Source organism: Chlorocebus sabaeus, chromosome 23 (genome assembly GCF_047675955.1).
Source record: "Chlorocebus sabaeus isolate Y175 chromosome 23, mChlSab1.0.hap1, whole genome shotgun sequence".
In the NCBI taxonomy this organism is placed as follows: Eukaryota; Metazoa; Chordata; class Mammalia; order Primates; family Cercopithecidae; genus Chlorocebus; species Chlorocebus sabaeus.
Genome location: NC_132926.1, coordinates 84,180,829 through 84,186,828, shown reverse-complemented (window position 1 = coordinate 84,186,828; position 6,000 = coordinate 84,180,829). Strand labels below are relative to the sequence as shown.

Below are 6,000 nucleotides of genomic sequence, written 5' to 3'. Positions count from 1 at the left end.
TTCCTGCTGTAGGGATCTGGCACATATTTTCACGTTGCCTAATGTGGCCCTTCCTCCTCCTCCTCTTTACCCTAAGCTTTTCAATTACATGTTACCTCCTCACATAAATCTCACCTGGCCTTCCTGGCTGGGAAAATTCTTTCTAAGTTCTTATAACACTTCTCTTTCATTGCACTTACACAATATTACACTTATTTTGTGATTCATTCATTAATGTCTGCCTTCCTCTATACAGTTGTAAGCTGTATTAGGGCAATTTCTTGCCTACTTTTGCTCAACATTGTATGTTCACTAACTAGCATGAAGGCTGGCACATAGTTGGCAATCAAAAATACATGTCAAATGAATGAATTTGAACAGATGAATATGGAATCCCATGAAAAGTGAGACATAATGCACACATAAATAAAGTACATAGAGGAATACTTGGCAGGACTAACTCTGAGTGAGTTTCTATTCAAGGCTTGGTTGCATATTGCAGGATTTCAGAGTCCCAGCAGGAAACATCTCACACTGAAATTCAGGTAATTAGACAGTTTGCTTACTTACATAGGTTTGGGCAGGGATTAATGAAACTAACAAGGGATTAATTAGAAACTAACAAGTGCAGGTGGCCCTGAGGCCTAAAAATGGAGGGATAGAGCGATTGCAGATCCCAGAGAAGCTATTAGCATGGAGAGGGCCACTTGACCAGAGCTGGCCTTCAGTAGAGGAACTTGTTCAGCTCATGGTTAATCTGCAGACAAGGGACTGAGGGAAGGACTACCGTGTGTTTACTCTATGTATTAGTTTCCTGGTATTGCTGTAATAAGTATTCACAAACTTAGTGACTGACAGCAACATACATTTATTACTTTACAGTTCTTGATGGTCAAAACTCCCCCATGGGTCTCGGTGGGCTAAAAGTCAAGGTGTTACAGGGCTGGGCTGTGCTCCTTCTGGAGACTCCAGGAGCCAATCTGCTTCCTTTCCTTTTCCAGCTTCTAGAGGACACCTGCATTCTTTGGCTTATGCTCCCTTTCTCTATCTCCAAAGCCAGAAGTGTAGCATCTTCGTGTCTCTCCCTGACTGTGACTTCTGCTTCCATCTTCACAACACCTTCTTTCTCACTGTCTCTCTGACTCTGACCCTCCTACCTCCCTCTTGTGAGGAAACTTATGACTAGATTGTGCCCACTAGGTAATGCAGAATAATTTCTCCATATCAAAAACCATTAACTTAATCATAGCTACGAAGTCTGCTTTGCCATGTAAGGTAACATTCATATATTCTGAGGATTTGAATATGGATATTTTTGAGGGGACATCATTCAAATTATCATATTTACCCTCCACTATTCTCCTGCCAGTGCCTACTACTGAGGAAGCCATGGGGTAAAGAAAACCATTTGTGTCATCTATGTCAATCAGCTTCCCAGGATACATGCTTGATAGATTTGGAAGGATTTGGATTTGGAAGGAGAAATGGACTATATGTAGAGAAGCCCATATGTAGGAATTAATATTATTACTAGGTTGTGTATTGGTTCTATCCTACCCATTTTTAATCTGAACAGACTTTTTCATTTATAACTTTGATTATTTTAATACTATATATATACAAAAGTATACATTTTTAAAATTAAAAATTTGATATTAAAAATTAAAAATGTGATATTGTATAGAAATGCCCACATTTGATTTGATTTATTGCAATGTTATTTTTTCAAATAAAAACTTCTTAGATCCAGAAAAACATGGGAAAAAATTTTAATTCACTACAAATTTCTTTGATTTTAAATGTTTTGAAATACATAATAATTTAGATGTCTTGAAGAAAATATGGTGAATATAGATTTGATATATTAGACAGAGGTTTTGTTTCCTCCCATGTGAAATAATTTCAATTACGTCTTTGGATTCTAAAGAATTATTTTAAATTGAAATAAATATGTCCCTTCTTAGGTGGAAAATTCTTAGACCAAGTGTAGAGTAATGTCTTCAAATATTTAAGACTGCAAACCCAAGAAATATATAAAATATCAGAATTTAAACCACTAGGAAAACCATTTTAAAAGGATATTTCAGAAAAGAATAAAAGAGAATGAAAGGATTTCCTAATTCGAGATTGAAAAGTGAAAGACTCATCTTGAAACTAAAACAATGATTAACTAAACAGCCAAAGTGACACTTGTAAACATTTATGTATGGACCAGTAGAATGTTGTATAATTCAGCTTCTTTTTACAATCTGGCTTCTCTGTTATAAGGGACTCTTGGTTTACATGTTAATAGCTGTTATCTTATGAATTGTGGCTCAAGCTCTTGAGAATGTTTGTGAAATTTGTTATTGTGGTTATGAGTCATTCTAGTCACTGCCAATATCTCTTCATTTTCGGGAGATAGAGGAAGATGACTCAGTTAAGCCAAAATAATTGATGTAACATATTGGTGATGACTTCTTATTATGTGCAGCTATTCTTGAATATTGTCTTTCTCGGAGTACTGGCCCCCTTTTTTGGACATATGATCCTAGAATATAGAGGTCTTTCATACAAATACTTGTTAACTTGAAATTGTTTCTAGGAAGTTGACATACATCAGCCATAAATATTAAAACACTTAAAGGTATCTGATTCTATAAGTAGGCTTGCTGGTGCAATCAGAAATCAGTTTATTCTATTAACATTTCTGTAAGTCATGCATGATACTCATGATAAATTATGTCTGGGAATTGCTAGGATATATTTTGCTTCCAGAGATCTAGTTAGTCTTTAATTCTTCTTCCATACATTAAACTTTCTTTTGATGTCTAGAGGCTTGATAAATATCAATTAATGCTTTCTTTCACACTTTGGATTGGTAGAGTTATTTGCAACTCACTCAAGAAAATGGAAATGTTCCTTTTTCTATATTTTTTCTAAATATGTACTACTTAATTAATTTTATACTATTATATCTCAGCATGGTAAGGAGGGGACCACATAATAATACTGACCTATTAATTGAAAGTTGCTATATAGAAAGACAAATCCATCTGGTATTATTTCATAGTGAACAATTATTCAATATTATTATAACCATTGCAAGATGAAGGCAGAAATAATTTATTATTCTCCAATAGGGTATCACTTGTTCAAAGAACTGAAGAAATTTAGCATGGTGACCGGCAGGGTTTTAAAAGAAGGGAAGCCTGGCTCTTGAGGAGACCAGAGGCCACATATATGTACCAGAAAAATTATATATATACCGGAGACCACATCAGAATGGGCCTTGTGTGTTATGAAAGATATTTCGGACAAAGCTACTGGGAAGCTGTGTGACTAGTGACAAGTTGTTTACCTCTCCATACCACAGTGTTTTTATATAAAAGATAGGGATAATAATGCTGGCAGGCTCATCGGGTACTTTTGAGAATGGAATGATTTTGCACATACATAAAACATCGTAAGTATTGGACAGATGCCAAGTTTACTGTTGAAAAATGTAAAGCAGAAAAATGATACCATATAAAAAATCTCATCCAGAGTCCATGTCTTCTATTATGGTATGTTTGGGATTTCCTGTATCATTATGGCATTTTCCTGATTTTCTTACACTAATAGGGTAAACAAAGTAAAGAACTGCCTAATCGCCAGGAAGTTCATTAAGAATGGTTTAATTGAAATTAAATTTTCAGGCCACTTAATCAATATCACTCAGACTTTCCACTTTAAGGCCAATTTATCATATTTTTCTATAGTCTTTATTTGGACAGTTACCGTAAACATGACTTGATCAGCTCAATATTCTGTATAAATCTAACAGAAACCAGAGGGTCTCTTGCTGTATCCATTTCCTGAAGAGAACAGTTCATGCCAAGTTTCTGTGGCAAAGGTCAGTAATTAATAGATACTGTGGTACAACTTAATAACCTTATAAAATTCTGGATGTTAAACCACAACTTGGAATCACAGCCTTATTTTTCACATGTGCTCTCATGCACATAGATTTTGGTGCATAAACAGGTTTCTTAAGCATTTTCACTTCTTTGATTTCAAATGTATCTAATATTTTTAAAATGTATATTTTTGTGTTATTTTCACCAATGCCACCCTTGTTTCTTTTAGTTACACACTCTTTCGAGGTAAAATTAGAATACAGGTAATTGTAAAGTAATTATGTTATTGAATAACAAAGCACAACTGTTAGTGCTTTTTAAAATTATGTGGGAATAAGAATCATGACAGACTTGCTTCAGGCACTGCAGTTTTACCTTCCATTTCCTTGCCTCCTCTCACATCCTTCCTCCTCCTCTCCCCTTTCCTTCCTCTCTCTTTCTCTGTCAATATAAAATCATCCCTGTAGGCAAAACTCTGGTATTTATTTCCATTAAGATGCTGAATGTTTTCCAAATCATTTTCCAAATCACTTATACATGAATAAGTAAAAAACAATAAAATGTATCAATATGTAAAACATTTCACTTGAATAAGTATTTGGAACTTCCACATAGCATTTTTACTCATAAATTAGGTGTCACACATTGAGATGAATTCATGTTTATGTATATATGCTAATTAGAACAATAAGAGGATTTTTTAGGCTTATAAACATGTTCTTTCCCACTCTACCGGTTTGCTCTTATATTTAAGTGCAAAAAAGAAGAGCACTTTTTGTCTGAGCATAACATTGGAATTTGAATTGAGATTGTGGACAGTGTGGTTACCGCAGTGTGGTTGCTAGAGGCACTCTGCTGATTTCATTTGTATGGGTTCAATAGACTGCATTTTCGAATGGCACCTACATGAATCTAACTATAGCTTTGAAATAAATGAAAGGAAAAGATCCAGCCCAACTGGAGTTTTCATAATGTTCTTAAACTGTGGACTGCAAGGATTCTGGGCGATTTTACAGTCTCAACCCCATATGAAAGATGGACACAAAGAGCCAGAAAGGTAAGATTGACAGTCATCGTTCCTGGAGAATGGAACCTCATCTCAGATGGAAGGAAGGCACATCCCTAGGCTTCTGCCAAGTCCAGCTGGTCTTTACTCATTTTCTTTGATATTCTTTACTTTCAACTTTAAAAATAATATTCATAAAAGTAATATGTGCATTTCTATAAAGACAATGGTTTATTTCTTTCTCACTCTGCCTGTTTTAATGGCCTGTCTTGGTACTTTTCCAGTTTTTAAGGGGAAAGTAATAATACTCAAATACTTCTAGCTGTCCAGCTTATCACTCTGTAACTTCCTCATGTTATGTCCATCATTTTACAATACATGCCTAGAGAAGACTTTCATTTGACAGGACTTAAAGTCATACTAATAATATGAGTCACTGTCCTATTTTTGACTTAGAATAATTTGTCCATTTCTATTTCTCTAGTTAACTTCCTTTTGTAGTCAAAGAAATAAAAAGCTTACATTGTTTCTCTTCCAACATTAGGAATATAAACCAACTAACCAATGTATTACTAAGAACCAGAAAAAAAATTAACTATTCTGGAAATGGTAGATGGAACTTGATTCAGGAGGGCAACTTTTATGCCATAGAGATAAGAAGTATAAGAAAATGTTAAAAACAAAAGATAATATAACCCAAGTGCTGAATATCTGTGAAGCCACATTGATCTGCTTTTTTACACATGAAATAAAACCAATATTACTGATGAAGAGACTGAATCTTCACAGTTTGAGTTCATGAGAATACATTTATCATGACATTCAATTTTTAAAGTCTCAGACAAAATGTTATATAATATAAATGAATACTGTGGTCTCCTGATTTCTGGTTTGTATAGAAATTTCTACAATATCCAGAAGAGAGGAAAAGATGAAGAAGAAGAAACAGAGTTGAGTGAGTGTAGTGTTTACTGTCTAATTCCAACTTCAAGACATATGTATCTGAGCACATGTACTGTGAGAGAGGAGCTGAGACATTGAGACTTAGAACAGCCCTAATCTTGGAGAAAACTATAAGCTCTTAATGAGAGTCATGCACCAAGATGTGTGGAGACCAGCCCTGAGGTTGAGGACTGG

General features: G+C 34.7%; 1 long non-coding RNA gene across 1 annotated transcript in view; it reads left to right on the top strand.

Moving 5' to 3' along the window:
- The first annotated feature begins 4,671 nt into the window (after positions 1–4,671).
- LOC119622720 (uncharacterized) overlaps positions 4,672–6,000 on the top strand; it is an 82,988-nt gene continuing 81,659 nt past the window's right edge. Inside the window, exon 1 of the long non-coding RNA XR_005239297.2 lies at positions 4,672–4,914. This is a non-coding gene — a long non-coding RNA (uncharacterized lncRNA). The remainder of the gene's footprint in view (positions 4,915–6,000) is intronic.